This window comes from Delphinus delphis, chromosome 13, assembly GCF_949987515.2.
Source record: "Delphinus delphis chromosome 13, mDelDel1.2, whole genome shotgun sequence".
In the NCBI taxonomy this organism is placed as follows: Eukaryota; Metazoa; Chordata; class Mammalia; order Artiodactyla; family Delphinidae; genus Delphinus; species Delphinus delphis.
Window position 1 is genome coordinate 61,214,806 of NC_082695.1, and position 26,101 is coordinate 61,240,906.

The following is a 26,101-nucleotide window of genomic DNA, read 5'->3' on the forward strand; positions in this document are numbered from 1 at the left end:
CTTTACAAAAAATGGTAAAGGAACTTCTCTAGGCAGAAACACAAGAGAAGGAAAAGACCTACAATAACAAACCCAAAACAATTAAGAAAATGGTAATAGGAGCACACATATCAATAATTACCTTAAATGTGAAAGGATTAAATGCTCCAACCAAAAGACAGAGATTGGTTGAATGGGTATAAAAACAAGACCAGTATATATGCTGTCTACAAGAGACCCACTTCAGAGGTAGGGACACATACAGACTGAAAGTGAGGGGATGGAAAATGATATTCCATGCAAATAGAAATCAAAAGAAAACTGGAGTAGAAATTCTCATATCAGACAAAATAGACTTTAAAATAAAGACTATTACAAGAGACAAAGAAGGACACTACATAATGATCAAGGGATCAGTCCAAGAAGAAGATATAAAAATTGTAAATATTTTTGCACCCAACATAGAAGCACATCAATATATAAGGCAAAAGCTAACAGCCATAAAAGGAGAAAACAACAGTAACACAATCTTAGAAGGGAGTTTTAAACCTCACTTTCACCAATGGACAGATCATCCAAAATGAAAATAAATAAGGAAACACAAGCTTTAAATGACACATTAAGTAAGATGCACTTAAATGATATTTATAGGTCATTCCATCCAAAAACAACAGAATACACTTTCTTTTCAAGTGCTCATGGAACATTCTCCAGGATAGATCATATCTTGGGTCACAAATCAAACCTTGGTAAATTTAAGAAAATTGAAATCATATCAAGTATCTATTCTGACCACAATGCTATGAGACTAGATATCAATTACAGGAAACAACCTGTAAAAAATACAAACACATGGAGACTGAATAATACACTACTTAAAAACCAAGAGATCACTGAAGAAATCAAAGATGAAATCAAAAAATACCTAGAAACAAATGACAATGAAAACATGATGACCCAAAACCTGTGGGATGCAGCAAAAGAAGTTCTAAGAGGGAAGTTTATAGCAGTACAAGCCTACCTGAAGAAGCAAGAAACATCTCAAATAAACAACCTAATCTTACACCTAAAGCAATTAGAGAAAGAAGAACAAAAATCCCCAAAGTTAGCAGAAGGAAAAAAATCATAAATATCATATCAGAAATAAATGAAAAAGAAATGAAGGAAACAATAGCAAAGGTCAATAAAACTAAAAGATGGTCCTTTGAGAAGATAAAAAAGTTGATAAACCATTAGTCAGACTGATAAAGAAAAAAAGGGAGGGCTTCTCTTGTGGCGCAGTGGTTGAGAGTCTGCCTGCCAATGCAGGGGACATGGGTTCGTGCCCCAGTCTGGGAAGATCCCACATGCCGTGGAGAGGCTGGCCTCGTGAGCCATGGCTGATGAGCCTGTGCATCCAGAGCCTGTGCTCTGCAACGGGAGAGGTCACAACAGTGAGAGGCCAGTGTACCGCAAAAAAAAAAAAAAAAGAAAAAAAAAAAAGAAAAAGAAAAAAAAGGAGAAGACTCAAAACAATAGAATTAGAAATGAAAAAGGAGAAGTAACAACTGACATTGCAGAAATACAAAGGATCATGAGAGATTACTACAAAAAACTATATACCAATAAAATGGACAACCTGGAAGAAATGGACACATTCTTAGAAAAGCACAACCTTCTGAGACAGAACCAGGAAGAAATAGAAAATATAAATAGACCAATCACAAGCAATGAAACTGAAACTGTGATTAAAAATCTTCCAACAAACAAAAACCCAAGACCAGATGGCTTCACAGACAAATTCTATCAAACATTTAGAGAAGAGATAACACCTATCCTTCTCAAACTCTTCCAAAATATAGCAGAGGGAGGAATGCTCCAAAACTCATTCTACAAGGCCAACATCACACTGATACCAAAACCAGACAAAGATGTCACAAAAAAGAAAACAACTGCCCAATATCACTAATGAACACAGGTGCAGAATACTCAACAAAATACTAGCAAACAGAGTGCAACAGCAGATTAAAAGGATCATACACCGTGATCAAGTGGGCTTTACCCAAGGAATGCAAGGATTCTTCAATATACAGAAATCAATCAATGTGATACACCATATTAACAAATTGAAGAAGAAAAACCATATGATCATCTTAATAGATGCAGGAAAGGCTTTCAATAAAATTCAACAACAATTTATGATTAAAAACCCTCCAGAAAGTAGGCATAGAGGGAACTTACCTCAACATAATAAGGGCTATCTATGACAAACCCACAGTCAACATTGTTGTCAATGATGAAAAACTGAAACCATTTCCACGAAGATCAGAAAGAAGACAAGGTTGTGCACTCTCATCACTATTATTCAACATAGTTTTGGAAGTTTTAGCCACAGCAATCAGAGAAGAAAAAGAAATAAATGGAATCCAAATTGGAAAAGAAGTAAAGGTGTCACTGTTTGCAGATTACATGATATTATACATAGACAATCCTAAAGATGCTATCAGAAAACTAATAGAGCTAATCAATGAATTTGGTAAAGTGGCAAGATACAAAATTAATGCATAGAAATCTCTTGCACTCCTATACACTAAAGATGAAATATCTGAAAGAGAAATTAAGGAAACACTCCCATTTACCACTGCAACAAAAAGAATAAAATACCTAGGAATAAACCTGCCTAAGGAGACAAAAGAACTGCATGCAGAAAATTAAAAGACACTGATGAAAGACATTAGTAATGATACAAACAGAGGAAGATATATACCATGTTCTTGGATTCAAAGAACCAATACTGTGAAAATGACTATACTACCCAAAGCAATCTACAGATTCAATGCAATCCCTATCAAGCTACCAATGGCATTTTTCACAGAACTAGAACAAATAATTCCACAATTTGTATGGAAACACAAAAGACCCTGACAGCCAAAGCAAAAATGAGAAAGAAAATTGGAGGTGGAAGAATCAGGCTCCCTGGCTGCAGACTATACTACAAAGCTACAGTAATCAAGAAAGAATGGTACTGGCACAAAAACAGAAATATAGATCAGTGGAACAGGATACAAAACCCAGAGATAAACCCAGGCACATATGGTCACCTTATTTTTGATAACAGAGGCAAGAATATACATGGAGAAAAGACAGCCCCTTCAATAGGTGGTGCTGGGACAACTGGACAACTACATGTAAAAGTATGAGATTAGAACACTCCCTAATACCATACACAAAAATAAGCTCAAAATGGATTAAAGACCTAAATGTAAGGCCAGAAACTATCAAACTCTTAGAGGAAAACATAGGCAGAACACTCTATGACATAAATCACAGCAAGATGCTCTTGACCCACCTCCTAGAGAAATGGAAATAAAACCAAAAATAAACAAATGGGACCTAATGAAACTTCAAAGCTTTTCACAACAAAGGAAACCATAAATGAGACCAAAAGACAATGCTCAGAATGGGAGAAAATATTTGCAAATGAAGCAACTGACAAAGGATTCATCTCCAAAATTTACAAGCAGCTCATGCAGCTCAGTATCAGAAAAACAAACAACCCAATCCAAAAATGGGCAGAAGACCTAAACAGACATTTCTCCATAGAAGATATACAGATTACCAACAAACACCTGAAAGGATGCTCAACATCACTAATCATTAGAGAAATGCAAATCAAAATTACAATGAGATATCACTTCACACTGGTCAGAATGGCCATCATCAAAAAATCTACAATCAATAAATGCTGGAGAGGGTGTGGAGAAAGGGAACCCTACTGCAATGTTGGTAGGAATGTAAATTGGTACAGCCACTATGGAGAACAGTATGGAGGTTCCTTAAAAAACTAAAAATAGAACTACCATACCACCCAGGAATCCACTCCTCGGCATATACCCTAAGAAAACGATAATTCAAAAAACGTCATGTACCACAATGTTCATTGCAGCTCTATTTACAATAGCCAGGACATTGAAGTACCCTAAGTTGCTCAATGGCTAAAGAAGACATGGCACATACATATAATGGAATACTACTCAGCCTTAAAAAAACCAAAATTGAGTTATTTGTAGTGAGGTGGATGAAGCTAGAGTCTGTCATACAGAGTGACATAAGTCAGAAAGACAAAAACAAATACTGTATGCTAACTCATATATATGGAATCTTAAAAAAAATAAAAAGGTTCTGAAGAACGTAGGGACAGGACAGGAATAAAGGTGCAGGAGTAGAGAATGGACTTGAGGACATGGGGAGGGAGAAGGGTAAGCTGGGAAAAAGTGAGAGAGTGGCATGGACATATATACACTACCAAATGTGAAATAGATAGCTAGTGCAAAGCAGCCCCATAGCACAGGGAGATCAGCTTGGTGTTTTGTGACTACCTAGAGGGGTGGGATAGGGAGAATGGGAGGGAGACACAAGAGGGTGGAGATATGGGGATATATGTATATGTATAACTGATTCACTATGTTATAGCGCAGAGGCTAACACACCATTGTAAAGAAATTATACTCCAATATAGATGTTAAATAAATAAATAAATAAATATTTATAGATTGGTGTGCCATCACCAATCGTCTATGATTCTATGTAATAATGGAAGAATGGAGTTTCAGGGAAGACTTTATGTAGGAGTAGGGATTTGAAGGATCCAGGAGCTTGGAAAAAGAAGAGAGAAAGAAATATATCAATTTTCACTTGTCCATGGGTTGTTTTATGAGACACTTACAGCAGTCTGTCATCCAAGTCATGTTATAATGTTCCTACAAGCAGGGCTCACGTTTTTCTAATTCTTGACTCTTGGTCTCTCCCTGTCCCCACACCTCATGCTCAGGCAGGGCTCTATATGCAGACATGTGGCGACACAATGAAGTATACCTGTCTCAGTATATTACAAAGAAAAATTGCTCACTGTCACTTCTGCTGCATTCAAATAATGCCACTGTCCTCTCTCTCTTTCTTTTCTTCTGCCTCCTTCTCTCTCTCCTCCTCCTTCTCTTCTTACAGGTAGTAGTAACTTAGGAGAAGATGTAGGAGGGCTGTGGAGGAATGCTCCAGGTCACTCAGAATGAACTGTTCAGGTGTCTCTAGTAACCCCATTCATCCTAGAGTAGGTGAAGGAAATAATTTTAAAAACAGTATTTAGTGATTACAGCATAACCCTACTGATTTATAGAGTCTATAGTGTCCTAAAGCATCATTATTAGATGCATAAAAAAACTTACGAAGCTGCAGATGGCATTATTTCATTCTTTTCTATGGCTGAGTAATATTCCATGGATGGACATAGAGATTATCATCTGAATGAAGTATGTCAGACAAAGAAAGTCAAATATAAGGTATCCCTTATATGTGGAATCTAAAAAAAAAAAGTACAAATAAACTTATCTAGAAAACATAAATAGAGACACAGATGTAGAAAATAAACTTATGGTTACCAGGGAGAAAAGCCGGGGCGGGGGGAGAAGGGATAAACTGGAAGATTGGGATTCACATATACAGACTACTATATATAAAATAGATAACTAATAAGGACCTGCTATATAGCACAGGAAACTCTACTCAATACTCTGTAATGGACCCTTCTGGAAGGTGGAGGAAGAGTAAGACGTGGAGTTCACCTTCCTCCCCACAAATACATCAGAAATACAGAAATACATGTGGAATGACTACAGAACACCTACTGAACACTGGCAGAAGACCTCGGACTTCCCAAAAGGCATGTACCTGGGTAAGGCAAAAGAAAAAAGAAAAAACAGAGACGAGAGAATAGGGACGGGACCTGCACTAGTGGGAGGGAGCTGTGAAGGAGGAAAGGTTTCCACACACTAGGAAGCCCCTTCGCGGGTGGAGACAGCAGGTGGTGGAGGGGGGAAGCTTCAGAGCCACGGAGGAGAGCACAGCAACAGGGGTGCGGAGGGCAAAGCAGAGAGATTCTCGCACAGAGGAGCAGTGCCGACCAGCACTCACCAGCCCAAAAGGCTTGTCTGCTCACCCGCTGGGGCAGGCGGGGGCTGGGAGCTGAGGCTCGGGCTTCGGTTGGATCCCAGGGAGAGGACTGGGGTTGGCTGCGTGAACACAGCCTGAACGGGGCTAGTGCACCACGGCTAGCCGGGAAGGAGTCCGGAAGAAGGTCTGAAACTGTCGAAGAGGCAGGAGACTTTTTCTTGCCTCTTTGTTTCCTGGTGCGCAAGGAGAGGGGATTAAGAGCGCCGCTTAACGGAGCTCCAGAGACGGGCGCGAGCGTGGACACCAGAGACGGGCATGAGACGCAAAGGCTGCTGCTGCCACTACCAAGAAGCCTGCGTGTAACCTCAGGTCACTGTCCACAACTCCCCTCCTGGGATCCTGTGCAGCCCGCCACTGACAGCGTTCCGTGATCCAAGGACAACTCTCTCAGGAGAATGCATGGCGTGCCTCAGGCTGGTGCAACGTCATGCCAGCCTCTGCTGCCACAGGCTCGCCCCGCATCTGTACTCCTCCTGCCCCCCGGCCTGAGTGAGCCAGAGCCCCTGGAGCAGCTGCTCCTTTAACCTCGTCATGTCTGAGCGAAAACAGACGCCCTCTGGTGACCTACACTCAGAGGCGGGGCCAATCCAAAGCTGAACCCCGGAAGCTGTGCGAACAAAGAAGAGAAAGGGAAATCTTTCCCAGCAGCCTCAGGAGCAGCAGATTAAATCTCCACAGTCAACTTGATGAACCCTGAGTCTGTAGAATACCTGAATAGACAACAAATTATCCCAAATTGAGAAGGTGGACTTTGGGAGCAACAATGTGTATATATATATATATATACGTTGATAGCCGCGGCTCGCGCCCGTCTCTGGAGCTCCGTTAAGCGGCGCTCTTAATCCCCTCTCCTTGCGCACCAGGAAACAAAGAGGCAAGAAATATATATATATATATATATATATATATATATATATATATTTCCCCCTTTTTTTCTTTTTGTGAGTGTGTATGTGTATGCTTCTCTGGGTGACTTTGTTTGTGTAGCTTTGCTTTTACCATTTGTCCTAGGGTTCAATCTGTCCGTTTTTTTTTTTTTTTTTTTTAGTATAGTTTTCAGCGCTTGTTACCATTGCTGGTTTGTTTTTTGGTTTGGTTGCTTTCTTCTTTCTTTTTTTTAATTATGTAAAATTTTTTTAATAATTATTATTTTTTTATTTTAATAACTTTTATTTTATTTTACCTTTTTCTTTCTTCCCTTCTTCCTTCCTTCCTTCCTTTCTGTCTTTCCCTTTCTTTCTTTCTTTCTTTCTTTCTTTCTTTCTTTCTTTCTTTCTTTCTTTCTTTCTTTCTTTCTTTCTTTCTTTCTTTCTCCTTTTTATTCTGAGCCATGTGGATGACAGACTCTTGGTGCTCTACCCAGGCATCAGGGCTGTGCCTCTGAGGTGGGAGAGCCAAATTCAGGACATTGGTCCACCAGAGACCTCTCAGCTCCACATAATACCAAATGGCAAAAATCTCCCAGAGATCTCCATCTCAATGCCAAGACCAAGCTCCACTCAATGACAAGCAAACTACAGTGCTGGACACCCTATGCCAAACAACCAGCAAGACAGGAACACAACCCCACCCATTAGCAGAGAGGCTGCCTAAAATAATAATAAGGTCACAGACATCCAAAAACACAACACAGAACATGAACATGCCCACCAGAAAGACAAGATGCAGCCTCATCCACCAGAACACAGGCACTAGTCCCCTCCACCAGGAAGCTTACACAACCCACTGAACCAACCCTAGCCACTGGGGGCAGACACCAAAAACAACAGGAACTACGAACATGCAGCCTGCAAAAAGGAGACCCCAAACAGTAAGTTAAGAAAAATAAGAAGACAAAGAAACACATAGCAGATGAAAGAGCAAGGTAAAAACCCACCAGACCAAACAAATGAAACGGAAATAGGCAGTCTACCTATTCTTTCTGAAAAAGAATTCAGAATAATGATAGTAAAGATGATCCAGAATCTTTGAAATAGAATGGAGAACATACAAGAAACGATTGAAAACAACCTAGAAGAACTAAAGAGAAAAAAAAACTATGATGAGCAACTCAATAAATGATATTAAAAATTCTCTAGAAGGAATCAATAGCAGAATAACTGAGGCAGAAGAACGGAAAAGTGACCTGGAAGATAAAATAGTGGAAATAACTATTACAGAGCAGAATAAAGAAAAAAAGAAATGAAAGAATTGTGGACAGTTTCAGAACCTCTGGGACAATATGAAATGCACCAACATTCCAATTATAGGGTTCCCAGAAGAAGAAGAGAAATATAAAGGGACAGAAAATATTTGAAGAGATTATACTTGAAAACTTCCCTAATATGGGTAAGGAAGTAGTTAATCAAGTCCTGAAATCAAAGAGAGTCCCATACAGGATAAATCCAAGGAGAAACACGCCAAAGACACATATTAATCAAACTATCAAAAATTAAATACAAAGACAAAATATTAAAATCAGCAAGGGAAAAACAAATAACATACAAGGGAATCCCCATAAGGTTAACAGCTGATCTTTCAGCAGAAACTCTGCAAGCCAGAGGGGAGTGACAGGACATATTTAAACTGATGAAAGGGAAAAACCTACAACCAACATTACTCTATCCAGTAAGGATCTCATTCAGATTTGATGGAAAAATTAAAACATTTATAGACAAGCAAAAGATAAGAGAATTCAGCACAACCAAACCAGGTTTACAGCAAATGCTAAAGGAACTTCTCTAGGCAGGAAACACAAAGGAAGGAAAAGACATACAATAACAAACCCAAAATAATTAAGAAAATGGTAATAGGAGCACACATATCAATAATTACCTTAAATGTAAATGGATTAAATGTTCCAACCAAAAGACATAGACTGGCTGAATGGATACAAAAACAAGACCCATATATATGCTGTCTACAAGAGACCCACTTCAGACCTAAGGACACATACAGAATGAAAGTGAGGGGATGAAAAAAGATATTCCATGTGAAGGGAAACCAAAAGAAAGCTGGAGTAGCAATTCTCATATCAGACAAAATAGACAATAAAACAAAAACTAATACAAGAGACAAAAAAGGACACTACATAATGATCAAGGGATCAATCCAAGAAGAAGATATAACAATTGTAAATATGCACCCAACATAGGAGCACCTCATTACATAAGGCAAATACTAACAGCCATAAAAGGGGAAATCCACAATAACAATTTCATAGTAGGGGACTTTAACACCCCACTTTCACCAATGGACAGATCATCCAAAATGAAAATAAATAAGGAAACACAAGCTTTAAATCATACATTAAGCAAGATGGACTTAATTGATATTTACAGGACATTCCATCCAAAAACAACAGAATACACTTTCTTCTCAAGTGCTCATGGAACACTCTCCAGGATAGATCATATCTTGGGTCACAAATAAAACCTTGGTAAATTTAAGAAAATTGAAATTGTGTCAAGTATCTTTTCTGACCACAACGCTATGTGACTAGATATCAACTACAGGAAAAAAAAAACTAAAAAATACAAACACATGGAGGATAAACAATACACTACTTAATAACGAAGAGATCACTGAAGAAATGAAAGGGGAAATCAAAAAATACCTAGAAACAAATGACAATGAAAACAAGATGACCCTAAACCTATGGGATGCAGCAAAAGCAATTCTAAGAAGGAAGTTTATAGCAATACAATCCTCCCTCAAAAAACAAGAAACATCTCAAATAAACAATGTAACTGTACACCTAAAGCAATTAGAGAAAGAAAAACAAAAAAAATCCAAAATTAGAAGAAGGAAAGAAATCATAAGGATCAGATCAGAAATAAATGAAAAAGAAATGAAGGAAATGATAGCAAAGATCAATAAAACTAAAAGCTGGTTCTTTGAAAAGATAATCAAAATTTCTAAAACATTAGCCAGACTCATCAAGAAAAAAAGGATGAAGACTCAAATACATAGAATTAGAAATGAAAAAGAGGAAGTAATATCTGACACTGCAGAAATACAAAAGATCATGAGAGATTACTACAAGAAACTATATGCCAAAAAAAATGGACAATCTGGAAGAAATGGAAAAATTCTTAGAAATGCACAACCTTCCAAGACTGAACCAGGAAGAAATAGAAAATATGAACAGACCAATCAAAAGCACTGAAATTGAAACTGTGATTTAAATCTTCCAACAACAAAAGCCCAGGACCAGATTGCTTCACAGAGGAAATCTATCAAACATTAAGAGAAGAGCTAACACCTATCCTTCTCAAACTCTTCCAAAATATAGCAGAGGGAGGAACACTCCCAAATTCATTCTACAAGGCCACCATCACCCTGATACCAAAACCAGACAAAGATGTCACAAGAAAAGAAAACTATAGACCAATATCACTGATGAGCATAGATGCAAAAATCCTCAACAAAATACTAGCAAACAGAATCCAACAGCACACTAAAAGGATCATACACCATGATCAAGTGGCGTTTATCCTAGGAATGCAAGGATTCTTCAATATACATAAATCAATGTGATACACCATGTTAACAAATTGAAGTAGAAAAACCATATGATCATCTCAGTAGATGCAGGGAAAGCTTTCGACAAAATTCAACACCAATTTATGATGAAAACCCTCCATTAAGTAGACACAGAGAGAACTTACCTCAACGTAATAAACACCATATATGAGAAACCCACAGCCAACATCATCCTCAATGGTGAAAAACTGAAACCATTTCCACTAAGATCAGGAACAAGAAAAGTTTGCCCACTCTCACCACTATTATTCAGCATAGTTTTGGAAGTTTTAGCCACGGCAATCAGAGATGAAAAAGCAATAAAAGGAATCCAAATTGGAAAAGAAGTAAAGCTGTCACTGTTTTCAGATGGCATGATACTATACATAGAGTATCCTAAAGATACTACCAGAAAACTCCTAGAGCTAATCAATGCATTTGGTAAAGTATCAGGATACAAAATTAATGCACAGAAATCTCCAGCATTCCTATACACTAATGATGAAAAATCTGAAAGTGAAATTAAGAAAACACTCTCATTCACCATTGCAACAAAAAGAATAAAATACCTCGGAATAAACCTACCTAAGGAGACAAAAGACCTGTATGCGGAAAATTATGACACTGATTTAAGAAATTAAATAAGATACAAATAGACGGAGAGATATCCCATGTTCTTGGAATGGAAGAATCAACATTGCAAAAATGACTATACTACCAAAAGCAATCTACAGATTCAATGCAATCTCTATCAAATTAACACTGGCATTTTTCACAGAACTAGAACAAAAAAATTCACAATTTGTATGGAAACACAAAAGACCCCGAATAGCCAAAGCAATCTTGAGAAAGAAAAACAGAGCTGGAGGAATCAGGTTCCCTGACTTCAGACTATAATACAAAGCTACAGTAATCAAGACAGTATGGTACAGGCACAAGAACAGAAATATAGATCAATGGAACAGGATAGAAAGCCCAGAGATAAACCCACCCACATATTGTCACCTTATCTTTGATAAAGGAGGCAAGAATATACAATGGAGAAAAGACAGCCTCTTCAATAAGTGGTGCTGGGAAAACTGGACTGCTACATGTAAAAGAATGAATTTAGAACACTCCCTAACACCATACACAAAAATAAACTCTAACTGGATTAAAGACCTAAATGTAAGCACAGGCACTATCAAACTCTTAGAGGAAAACATAGGCAGAACACTCTATGACAAGAATCACAGCAAGATCCTTTTTGACCCACCTCCTAGAGAAATGGAAATAATACCAAAAATAAACAAATGATACCTAGTGAAACTTAAAAGCTTTTGCACAGCAAAGGAAAACATAAACAAGACAAAAAGACAACCCTCAGAATGGGAGAAAATATTTGCAAATGAAGCAACTGACAAAGGATTCATCTCCAAAATTTACAAGCAGCTCATGCAGCTCAATATCAAAAAAACAAACAACCCAATCCAAAAATGGGCAGAAGACCTACGTAGACACTTTTTCAAAGAAGATATATAGGGAGAGGGGGAAGATGGCAGAAGAGTAAGGCTTGGATATCACCTTCCTCCCTGCAGACACACCAGAAATATATCTACACGTGGAAAAACTCCTACAGAAAACATACTGAACACTGGCAGAACACCTCAGACCTCCCAAAAGGCAAGAAACTCCCCACGTACCTGGGTAGGGCAAAAGAATAGGGACAGGACCTGCACCAGTGGGAGGGAGCCATGAAGGAGGAAAGGTTTCCACACACTAGAACCCCCTTCGCGGGCAGAGACTGCAGGTGGTGGAGGGAGGAAGCTTCGGAACTGCAAAGGAGAGCACAGCAACAGGGGTGTGGAGTGCAAAGTGGAGAGATTCCCATACAGAGGATTGGTGCTGACCGGCACTCACCAGTCCGAGAGGCTTGTCTGCTCACACATCAGGGCATGCGGGGCTGGGAGCTGAGGCTTGGGCTTCAGTCGGAGCGCAGGAATAGGACTGGGGTTGGTGGCGTGAACACAGCCTGCAGGGGGTTAGTGCACCACGGCTAGCCATGAGGAAGTCCGGGGAAAAGTCTGGACCTGCCGAAGAGGCAAGAGACTTTTTCTTCCCTCTTTGCTTCCTGGTACGCAAGGAGAGGGGATTAAGAGTGCTGCTTAATGGAGCTCCAGAGACGGGCGTGAACCACGGACAACAGCACGGACCCCAGAGACGGGCATGAGACTCTAAGGCTGCTGTTGCCACCACCAAGAAGCCTGTGTGCAAGCACAGGTCACTATCCACACCCCCCTTCCGGTGAGCCTGTGCAGCCCGCCACTGCCAGGTTCCCGGAATCCAGGGACAACTTCCCCGGGAGAACGCATGGTGAGCCTCAGGAGGGTGCAACATCACGCTGGCCTCTGCCGCCGCAGGCTTGCCCGACATCCGCACCCCTGTCTCTCCCCGACCTGAGGGAGCCAGAGCTCCTGAGTCAGCTGCTGCTTTAACCCGGTCCTGTCTGAGTGAAGAACAGATGTCCTCCAGCGACCTACATTCAGAGGCGGGACCAAATGCAAAGCTGAGCCCCGGAAGCTGTGCGAACAAAGAAGAGAAAGGGAAATCTCTCCCAGCAGCCTCAGGAACAGTGGATTAAATCTCCACAATCAACTTGATGTATCCTGCATCTGTGGAATACATGAATAGAAAACGAATCATCCCAAATTGAAGAGGTGGACTTTGAGAGCAAGATTTATTATTTTTTTCCCCTTTTCCTCTTTTTGTGAGTGTGTATGTGTATGCTTCTGTATGAGATTTTGTCTGTATAGCTTTGCTTTCACCATCTGTCCTAGGGTTCTATCCATCCAGTTTTTTTTTTCTTTACTTAAAAATTGTTTTTTTCTTAATAATTATTTTTTATTTTAATAACTTTATTTTATCTTATTTATTTTATTTCCTTCCTTCCTTCCTTCCTTCCTTCCTTCCTTTCTTTCTTTCTTTCTTCCTTTCTTTCTTTCTTTCTAATTTTTCTCCCTTTTATTCTGAGACGTGTGGATGAAAGGCTCTTGGTGCTGTAGCCAGGAGTCAGTGCTGTGCCTCTGAGGTGGGAGAGCCAACTTCAGGACACTGGTCCACAAGAGAACTCCCACCTCCACATAATATCAAACGGTGAAAATCTCCCAGAGTTCTCCATCTCAACACTAGCACCCAGCTTCACTCAACAACAAGCAAGCTACAGTGCTGAACACCCTATGCCAAAGAACTAGCAAGACAGAAACACAACCCCACCCATTAGCAGAGAGGCTGCCTAAAATCATAATAAGTCCACAGACACCCCAAAACACACCACCAGACATGGAACTGTCCACCAGAAAGACAAGATCCAGCCTCATCCACCAGAACACAGGCACTAGTTCCTTCCACCAGGAAGCCTACAAAACCCACTGAACCAACTTTAGGCACTGGGGACAGACACCAAACACAATGGGAACTATGAACCAGCAGCCTGCAAAAAGGAGATCCCAAACACAGTAAGATAAGCAAAATGAGAAGACAGAAAAACACACAGCAGATGAAGGAGCAAGATAAAAACCCGCCAGACCTAACAAATGAAGAGGAAATAGGCAGTCTACCTGAAAAAGAAGTTAGAATCATGATAGTAAAGATGATCCAAAATCTTGGAAATAGAATAGAGAAAATGCAAGAAACATTTAACAAGGACTTAGAAGAACTAAAGAGAAACAAGCAACAATGAACAACACAATAAATGAAATGAAAAATACTCTAGATGGGATCCATAGTGGAATAACCGAGGCAGAAGAATGGATAAATGGAAATAAATAGTGGAAGTTAAAATAGTGGAAGATAAAATAGTGGAAATAACTACTGCAGAGTAGAATAAAGAAATAGTGGAAATAACTACTATTATTTCCACTATAAAAGATAAAATAGTGGAAATAACTACTGCAGAGTAGAATAAAGAAAAAAGAATGAAAAGAACTGAGGACAGCCTCAGAGATCTCTGGGACAACATTAAATGCACCAACATCTGAATTATAGGGGTTTCAGAAGAAGAAGAGAAAAAGAAAGGGACTGAGAAAATATTTGAAGAGATTATAGTTGAAAACTTCCCTAATATAGGAAAGGAAATAGTGAATCAAGTCCAGGAAGCACAGAGAGTCCCATACAGGATATCCAAGGAGAAACATGCCAAGACAGATATTAATCAAACTGTCAAAAATTAAATACAAAGAAAACATATTAAAAGCAGCAAGGGAAAAACAACAAATAACACACAAAGGAATCCCCATAAGGTTAACAGCTGATCTTTTAGCAGAAACTTTGCAAGCCAGAAGGGACTGGCAGGACACATTTAAAGTGATGAAGGAGAAAAACCTGCAACCAAGATTACTCTACCCAGCAAGGATCTCATTCACATTTGATGGAGAAATTAAAACCTTTACAGACAAGCAAAATCTGAGAGAGTTCAGCACCACCAAACCAGCTTTACAACAAATGCTAAAGGCACTTCTCTAGGCAAGAAACACAAGAGAACGAAAAGACCTACAACAACAAACCCAAAACAATTAAGAAAATGGGAATAGGAACATACATATCGATAATTACCTTAAATGTAAATGGATTAAATGCTCCCACCAAAAGACACAGACTGGCTGAATGGATACAAAAGCAAGACCCATATATATGCTGTCTACAAGAGACCCACATCAGACCTAGAGACACATACAGAATGAAAGTAAGGGGATGAAAAAAGATATTCCATGCAAATGGAAACCAAAAGAAAGCTGGAATAGAAATTCTCATATCAGACCAAATAGACTTTAAAATAAAGACTATTAGAAGAGACAAAGAAGGACACTACATAATGATCAAGGGATCGATCCAAGAAGAAGAAATAACAATTGTAAGTATTTATGCACCCAACATAGGAGCACCTCAATACATAAGGCAAATACTAACAGCCATAAAAGGGTAAATCAACAGTAACACATTCATAGTAGGGGACATTAACACCCCACTTTCACCAATGGACAGATCATCCAAAATGAAAATAAATAAGGAAACACAAGCATTAAATGATACATTAAACAAGATGGACTTAATTGATATTTATAGGACATTCCATCCAAAAACAAGAGAATACATATTTTCCCCAAGTGTTCATGGAACATTCTCCAGGATAGATCTTATCTTGGGTCAAAAATCAAGGCTTGGTAAATTTAAGAAAATTGAAACTGTATCAAGTATCTTTTCCAACAACAACACTATGAGACTAGACATCAATTACAGGAAAAGATCTGTAAAAAAATACAAACATATGGAGGCTAAACAATACACTATTTAATAACGAAGTGATCACTGAAGAAATCAAAGAGGAAACCAAAAATACCTACAAACAAATGACAATGGAGACACGACAACCCAAAACCTATGAGATGCAGCAAAAGCAGTTCTAAGAGGGAAGTTTACAGCAATACAATACTACCTTAAGAAACAGGAAACATCTCAAATAAACAACCTAACCTTGCACCTAAAGCAATTAGAGAAAGAAAAATAAAAAAACCTAAAGTTAGCAGAAGGAAAGAAATCATAAGGATCAGATCAGAAATAAATGAAAAAGAAATGAAGGAAACTATAGCAAAGATCAATAAAACTAAAAGCTGGTTATTTGAGAAGGTAAACAAAATTGATAAACCATTAACCAGACTCACCAAGAAAAAAAGTGAGAAGACTCAAATCAATAGAATTAGAAATGAAAAAGGAGAAGTAACAACTGACACTGCAGAAATAAAAGAGATCATGAGAGATTACTACAAGCAACTCTATGCCAATAAAATGGACAACCTGGAAGAAATAGACAGATTCTTAGAAATGCACCACCTGCCAAGACTGAATCAGGAAGAAATAGAAAATATGAACAGACCAATCACAAGCACTGAAATTGAAACTGTGATTAAAAATCTTCCAACAAACAAAAGCCCAGGACCAGATGGCTTCACAGGTGAATGCTATCAAACATTTAGAGAAGAGCTAAGACCTATCCTTCTCAAACTCTTCCAAAATACAGCAGAGGGAGGAACACTCCAAAGCTCATTCTCTGAGGCCACATCACCCTGATACCAAAACCAGACAAGGATGTCACAAAGAAAGAAAACTACAGACCAATATCACTGATGAACATAGATGCAAAAATCCTCACCAAAATACTAGCAAACAGAATCCAACAGCACATTAAAAGGATCATACACCATGATAGAGTGGGGTTTATTCCAGGAATGCAAGGATTGTTCAATATATGCAAATCAGTCAATGCGATACACCATCTAATCAAATTGAAGGAGTAAAACCAAATGATCATCTCAATAGATGCAGAGAAAAAGTTCGACAAAATTCAACACCCATTTATGATAAAAACCCTGCAGAAAGTAGGCATAGAGGGAACTTTGCTCATCATACTAAAGGCCATATATAAAAAAACCCACAGCCAACATCATCCTCAATGGTGAAAAACTGAAAGCATTTCCATTAAGATCAGGAACAAGACAAGGTTGCCCACTCGCACCATTCATATTCAACATAGTTTTGGAAGTTTTAGCCACAGCAATCAGAGAAGAAAAGTAAATAAAAGGAATCCAAATCGGAAAAGAAGAAGTAAAGCTGTCACTGTTTGCAGATGACATGATACTATACATAGAGAATCCTAAAGATGCTACCAGAAAACTCCTAGAGCTAATCAATGTATTTGGTAAAGTAGCAGGATACAAAATTAATGCACAGAAATCTCTGGCATTCCTATACACTAATGATAAAAAATCTGAAAGTGAAATCAAGAAAACACTCCCATTTACCATTGCAAGAAAAAGAATAAAACATCTAGGAATGAACCTACCTAAGGAGACAAAAGACCTGTATGCAGAAAATTATATGACACTGATGAAAGAAATTAAAGATGGTACAAATAGATGGAGAGGTATACCATGTTCTTGGATTGGAAGAATCAGCATTGTGAAAATGACTCTACTACCCAAAGCAATCTATAGATTCAATGCAATCCCTATCAAACTACCAATGGCATTTTTCACAGAATTAGAACAAAAAATTTCACAATTTGTATGGAAACACAAAAGACCTTGAATAGCCATTCAATCTTGGGAACGAAAAGCGGAGCTGGAGGAATCAGTCTCCCTGACTTCAGACTATAGTACAAAGCTACAGTAATCAAGACAGTATGGTACTGGCATAAAAACAGAAATATAGATCAATGGAACAGGATAGAAAGCCTAGAGATAAACCCACGCACATATGGTCACCTTATCTTTAATAAAAGAGGCAGGAATATACAGTGGGGAAAGGACAGCCTCTTCAATAAGTGGTGCTGGGAAAACTGGACTGCTACATATAAAAGAATGAATTTAGAACACTCCCTAACACCATACAAAAAAATAAGGTCAAAATGGATTAAAGAGCTAAATATAAGGCCAGAAACTATCAAACTCTTAGAGGAAAACATAGGCAGAACACTCTATGACATAAATCACAGCAAGATGCTTTTGACCCACCTCCTAGAGAAATGGAAATAAAAACAAAAATAAACAAACGGGACCTAATGAAACTTCAAAGCTTTTGTACAGCAAAGAACACCATAAACAAGACCAAAAGATAACCCTTAGAATGGGAGAAAATATTTGCAAATGAAGCAACTGACAAAGGATTAATCTCCAAAATTTACAAGCAGCTCATGCAGCTTAATAACAAAAAAACAAACAACCCAATCCAAAGATGGGCAGAAGACCTAAACAGACATTTCCGCAAAGAAGATATACAGATTGCCAACAAACACATGAAAGAATGCTCAACATCATTAATCATTAGAGAAATGCAAATCAAAACTACAATGCGATATCATCTCACACCAGTCAGAATGGCCATCATCAAAAAATCTACAAACAATAAATGCTGGAGAGGGTATGGAGAAAAGGGAACCCTACTGCACTGTTGGTGGGAATGTAAATTGATACAGCCACCATGGAGAACAGTATGGAGGTTCCTTATAAAAGTAGAAATAGAACTACCATATGACCCAGCAACCTCACTACTGGGCATATACCCTGAGAAAACCATAATTCGAAAGCGTCATGTACCACAACGTTCATTGCAGCTCTATTTACAATAGCCAGAACATGGAAGCAACCTAAGTGTCCATCAACAGATGAATGGATAAAGATGTGGCACATATATACAATGGAATATTACTCAGCCATAAAAAGAAACGAAACTGAGATATTTGTAGTGAGGTGGATGGACCTAGAGTCTGTCATACAGAGTGAAGTAAGTCAGAAAGAGCAAAACAAATACAAAAGGAAAACAAAGCAAAACAAAACAAAAAAACTAACACATATATATAGAATATAACAAAAAAAAAAAAAGGTCCTGAAGAACCTATTCCTAAGACATGAATAAAGACACAGACATACTAGAGACTGGGCTTGAGGATATGCGGAGGGGGAAGGGTAAGCTGTGACAAAGTGAGAGAGTGGCATGGACATATATACACTACCAAACATAAAGTAGATAGCTAGTGGGAAGCAGCTGCATAGTACAGCAAGATCAGCTCTGTGCTTTGTGACCACCTAGAGGGGGTGGATAGGGAGGGTGGGAGGGAGGGAGACGCAAGAGGGAAGAGATATGGGAACATATGTATATGTATAACTGATTCACTTTGTTATAAAGCAGAAACTAACACACCATTGTAAAACAATTATACTCCAATAAAAACGTTTAAAAAAAAGGAAAAAAAAACCTCTGTAATGGCCTATATTGGAAAAGAATCTATAAAGGAGTGTATATATGCATATGTATATCTGATTCACTTTGCTGTACTATAGAAACTAATACAACATTGTAAATCAACTATACTCCAATAAAATGTTTTTAAAAAATTTCCAAAGAAAGAGATTAAGATTACAATGTCTTATGCTAAGCTCAATATTTCACAGATAAATCAACTAACAACAACAACAACAAAACTTCTGAAGCAAGTGGAGACAATGTTATTATAGCTGTTTGCTGGATAGGGAAACTGAGGTTAATGGGCTTTAAGTTACAAGCCTAATTAGAGATGCTGCGATTGGCAGCTAGGGCTCTGACTGCCCATTTTGTGATCAGAAAGGCTAATGTTCTGCCACAAATAGAGAAGACTAAGCTCCTGTTCCATTTCTTCCTAATCATTCCTCTGGTGAGTGAGTGATCCTCTGCCCTACATAGTTCAAGTTGGTTGAACACCTGACACTTTGACACTGGACAGGTGAGATTGACAGTGGTTTATTTGTAACATACACTCACAATCTAGGGGGTGGGGAGAGGGACAAAGACATCGAACACTTTGTAAGGCCACATGGGGGTTGCACTTGTGATAGAGTGAAGAGCAGAGGCTGTGGAAGGCAGTGTTTGTAATAACAAGAGGATGAGGTGATCCCTGGTTCCTGCAGGAGGATATGATGGACTTGTTTGAATAATTCTACAGGCTGTCAGGGAAGTGAAACCATTGGGCTGAGGACTGAGAGTGGTATAGCTGGTCCAGGTGGGGAGCCTTTCGGCTGGATGGGGGTCATATCTGGAGAGAGCAAAGGAACTCACTTTTAGGCGTTTTTGGCCCTGTGGGCTCAGATATGTCAAGGTAGCCCATGAAATTTTAGGTCTTACAGCTCCCCTTCCCTGTGCATCCTGCATCTTCTCTGCTGAAAATACTCTTATCTGCTGTCACTTCCTTTAGGGCTTTCAGTAAGTTTTTCTTTCTCATACAAATGGCTGTTCATAAAAAAAACATCCTATCAAGGAGCTGACCTGTCCCTTGATGGCCCAGTAGATAAGGAGGCCTGACATGAATTTATTTGCCTAATGGATAACATGGTAAATTCTTGGTTTGATGAGTGCACCACTTAAACCAAAGTCTTTCATTCACATTCAGCTTGGTAAAATGGGCATCCCTGTAGAAACTAATTGAATCTTGTTGGTGTCTGGGATAATGAACAATGTCAGCACACTTCATAGATTAAAGATCCACACCAAAGGGAAGTGGCAGCAGAAGAGATTAGCTGTGCTTACTGGATACGTTGGCTGAAGCAGGAGGTCACCATGGTCTCTCATTGGACCATGCTCCCCAGTGCATCCACTGTGATAACCAGTACCACCTTCTAGTTTTTCTTTTCTAAAAGCCTATGTTTTTGAATCTCAAGATTTCATTGAAAGCACCTGATTTCCAAGAATGTTCATGTGGAATGAGCTTCACAACAGTTTACAAAACTAAAGATTGTAGCTGAATTTTCAAACAGGTTTCCAGTTACTATTAGGGTTAGGTTTTGGCCCCTACTCCAGATCTCCTAATGATTATCAGCAGTGTGACCAGGAAAGAAAGTAAAATCCAAAGTCAAGCAATAAAAGGGCAGCTAAAATAAGGAAGATGATAAGAATGGCTCAAGACAAGAACATAGGTATGAACTTTATTCTAGATAAGGCCTGTGTTCCCTTAGCTCTAGTCTTATATGCTATATTGTGACAGAGCCAGGGCTCACAGAACTCAGTTTGGAGTTGTTGCTGGAGTGTAAGATGCTGGATTTGAACAGATTCTGATTCCAAGGAAGCCCAAGTGTGGGAGAGGTGATGGGATAGTGTTGGTCATAATAAATTTTACAGGGTGACACACAGATTCCAAATACAATAAATTTAAGAATTATTGAATTCATGTACATGTAGGTATAACACATCCATTATGCAAAGTTTTATTGACACAATTAAAATACTTTTATTAGTAAATAACTTATGACAAAACTTTTACTGGGGGATATAAACAAGTAAATTCACTGTCCTCAGTGAATTTAAAATCTGATTTTGGAGGCAAGACTCACATATTGATTATGTTAAAAGGGAAGGTGAAATCAGTGTGGGTTGAAGTATTCTCTTAATGAGGCTCAACACACTCCCACACTCCAGAGATGCCAACAAAATGCCTGACAATTCCACATCTTCTTGCTTTCACTGATGCTGTACCTTCTGTCTAAACTAATCCCAACACTCCATAACCACCTGACAGTGCCTTTGCTTCATTCAAGATTCAATGTCAGTGTCAGTCCTTCTTTATGTCTGTTCCCCACCTCCACCTGTCTGCAGGTAACTGACATTTCCTCATTTGCAGGTCTCTCTTCTTTCTTGAATGAAACCTTTTGGTTAGGATTGGTTAGAAGATTCACTATTGAACCAGGTCGTGGCTTTTCCCTGTTGTGTAGGGGTGGTCTCCTCCATGGTTTTGCAAGAAGATGAGAAATAAATACACGGAATGATTAAAACCATGCCTTCTTGTTTTGCTTTATGTAGCCCAACTCTGTGGTAAATGCACACTGTACAAGAAGAGCAAAAATGCTGAGAAATGTCAAGGCCATTTCAGAGCCAATAATGAAGGAAAACCAGGATTGGAATGAAGGAATAGAATGCAAAGGTCTTGACCACATCCAGCTTTTGAAGCAAAACTTCACTATCTTAATGTCATGAAAGCAAATATCTTTGTGTGACTATTTTCTGATGTTAATTGTGTATGCTAATATCAATTTAGTTAATATTTACTGAGTGCTCACCATGCCGTGAAATATTCTACATGTTTTACATGTATCAGTCCATATTATCCATACAACATTAATATTAGGTAGGTCTTTGTGCTGCTGAAAATGTTGAGGCTCAGAGAAATGTAGCCAAGAATGAGTAGATACGGATATTAAATCCAGGTTGTCTGGTTTTGGAGCCTACATATTTAACCATTTTACAGACTTTTGGTGCTACTTCTGGGAAAATCCTCTGCAATTTGGGACAAGTTGGTCACTCTAGCTGTGCTCCAGAATCAGGGCAACTACAATAAGCTCTTGAAGGCTATTATTAATATCCTGAGGCTACCACAACAAAGTACCACAAACTGGGTGGCCTAAACAACAGAAATTTATTGTCTCACAGTTGTGGAGGTTAGAAGTCTGAAATCAGCGTGTTGGTAGGGCCATGCTCCCTCTGAAGGTACTAGGGAAGGATCTCTAGTACCTCCCAGGACTCTCTCCTTGGCTTATAGATCACCATCTTCATGTTCACAAGGAGTTTTCCCTGTACATGTGTCTGTCTCCTATTCCCCTTTTTTATAAGGACCCTGGTCATGTGGGGTTATCGTCTACCCTAATGGCCTCATTTTAACTGGATTTTTTTCTGTAAAGACTTTATATTCAAATATGGTCACATTCTGAGGTGCTGGGGGTTAAAACTTCAGCATGTGAATTGTATAGGATACAGCCCATAACAAGGATCATCCAGTAACCAGAGGTCAAGTCAACGTCACGCCATCAAGTAGATAGGGGTTCTCCATTTTATTGCGTATTAGAATCACCTAGGTGGCTTAAAAATAAAAAATAAAATAAGATAAAAAGAGCAAACGAACAACAAAAATCAGCACCTGCAGGCTCCACAACAGGCCAATTAAATAAGAATTTTGATGGTGGGCCAAACACCGGAAATTTTTTTAAGCTCCCCAGGTTATTCTAATATACAGCCAGGGATGAGAATCCCTGAGACCTGAGCTGAGGACCCTGCAAGTAGCAAGATCAGGAGGAATAAAGTTGGGGAAAGGGTAAGACATAAGCAGAAGCAAAGGCAGAGTCAAGGGGCCGTGTCAATAGCAAAATATGCAACTCTGACTGAACATGTGGCACAGAAGGTCAGGAGACAGAGGAAGGTGAGACAGGGTCACACAAAGAGGTAATAGACAAAGGCAGGGCACAGACTTGGACCCAGGTGTTTGGTCATCCAGTCCGGTATGAGTGATCTCCTGAGCAGAACATGGAAAGTAGCTGAGCAATGGCCAGAATCAGGGGCTAGATTTGCTTAAGTGTCTGTCAGAGGTGCCATCTGCCCCCTCTGCTACTGCCTTTTATTCATGTTGCAGACTCAGCCTGCCTGTAACTACCCCTAGTCAGGAGAAACTTGGAGTAAGATTCAATAGCTGAGGGCTTCCCTGGTGGTGCAGTGGTTGAGAGTCCGCCTGCCGATGCAGGGGACACGGGTTCGTGCCCCGGTCCGGGAAGATCCCACATGCCGTGGAGCGGCTGGGCCGGTGAGCCATGGCCACTGAGCCTGCGCGTCCGGAGCCTGTGCTCCGCAACGGGAGAGGCCACAACAGTGAGAGGCCCGCATACAGCAAAAAAAAAAAAAAAAAAAAAAAAAAAAGATTCAATAGCTGAAACAGGCAGACTCCAGTGTACCCAGCTTTCAGCAATATACGTTGTTGGAAAATCCAGATTTATAAAATGGATGCACTAGAGAATATTCACTTCATAAGATGACTCTCAATGGGACTCTTAAATAGAAAGCTCCCCTGGGCCAACTGGTTTTATTTGCCGGAAGTCACTCTCATGCAAGCAATGCTCCAATGGACACAAGCAATGACCAGCATCCTTATGACATGGTGTCTGAATAGAGGCTTATTTGGGTCTCGTCAGTCTTCACATCGTACACACAGGCCCCTTCCTCCTGACCCACACCCTCACCTGGTCATCTCTAGGGGAAGTTAAAAACTCTTGACCAGACATATTTTCACTTCTCTCTCTTCCTATCCCTCCTCAGCAGAAGCACAAACACACAGAAGTTTCCAGAGCCAAAAGGACCAAGCACAAGTGGAAACAGAGTACGTGTAAGGTGGGATGGGACAGCCTATGCCTGAAGAATTCATATTTTATGCCAAGCCAGTTGGGAATACAATTTTATAAAGAGAGGGAAAGGGAGGGAAAATGAGAAGCATTAGTCTGAACAAAAATATTGAAGGTCTTCAAAATCAGGCTTGCTTCCATATCGGCTAATCATTCTTTTTCCTCATCACAGGATGTATGCTGTATTTTCGCTGTATTTTTAGGAAAATTCCAGAGATAAAGAAGAACTGAGACAACTCTGGAAATTTGAGTGAGAAACTGGATTTCTTCAGTAAGTTGCCTGGAAGGTAAAATAAGCAATCAGTGCTCCTGAGAACAGGGTCCTTCAGATTCCTGAAACCATAAAGCATGTTGAGCAGTTACTGTCTAAGGTCATGATGTGGGTCAGCTGGAAAAAGTTCTTTTAGAATACAAAGTATTTGATGATACATATGTCTAGAAAGTGTCTAAACATGATGCTGGGAGTCAAGGTAAGTGAATTGTCCAACTAACGAAAACTATTTCTTCAAGCAGGAAAGGATACAGGTTTTGGAAGGTCCTTAGTGAGCTTGCCTAAGAAGTTCAAAATACTGTGCAAAGCTATCTAAAAGCAAATTTGGCCTGACAGTTCTGACTTGCGTTACCTCCTCTTACCAAGTGTTGGAATACGCTCTAAAGAACATCAAGCCTCTGTTATAGTGCTCGTGTCTGCGGAGAAGGTTTTCTGAGTATGAAGGTGATAGGATTTATGGTCCAACTCACAGTATATCTGATCAGGTATTTTATAATTGTTTTCTTTCTTCTTGTAAACTGGATTTTAAAATGTGTTATGCTTTAATGCAAAAATTGCTCTACATAAGCATGGTCTTCAAGATCTTTATGGCCCTGACTCAGATTCTATTCTTGAGTTTAACTGGCTGGACCTAGAGCTGATTTGCTTCAATAGCCACAGACTGAGTTCAAATTCAAGTCTCACCACTCACTAGGCTCATGCATCAGGCAGTTCATATAAACTTCCTCAGTACCCTTTGCTCCATACATGCCATGAGGACAGTGCCAATATCCCATAACACCTGGGAAGAATAAATGAACTAATGCATGTGGGCACCCAGTATGGAGACTCATTCCCAGTACATGGTCTGTTCCCCTTAGATGGGTTGTGGTTACTTCTACTCTCTGAGGCCCCTGGCCTTGACCCTGTCCTTAAGCTGATTTGGCTTGAGGCCCAAAGAAGGCAGCACCAGCCATTCTGACTCTGTGGGGTTCCATCACTCTCTGGCCTGGCCTCATGACTCTCTTGATGTGGTGAATTAGGCGAGTGGCAGGAAATCCGTGTTGTCCATCAGTGTTCTCAGGGGATGTTATGGTCAATGAGGGAAGAGTCAGCTAGCCACAGCTGGTCCTGCATTGTGATAACTGCGCAGAGAACATCCTTATCTCCACTTCCTACTGCTCCACAAAGAGACCATATTTCTTCAATCAGCCACTTGAAATATTTTATGTTGACAGTGTGGGACAGAATGGCTTTCAAACATGTTGACAGTTTTTTGGTTTTTTTTACTACACGCCTTATACTACTGAATGAGATCACCATCCTTGTCAATTCTTATGTGCATTTGGGTCAACATCAAGCCTTGGTGCAGCTGTGGATGTCAGTTGCCCCTAAGCCAGCGAGCGCGATGGCTCTCAACCACCAGTGAACTGACCACGACCACAAAGAAGGTGAACCAAGCATCTGGGGACTAATGCTTTCCTCCCAGAAACTCAAACAAGAAAGCACAGACACACCAGAGCTGACAAACATTCATTGTACTCAGACTGTGCCAAGCATCAGGACAGCAAACTGGTTTCAGGTACTCTCTCCCTCATCACCATTTTTACAGAAGTGGTGAGGCATATTTATTAGTAAGGCAGCAGTCCCTATTTTCTAGAACATACAG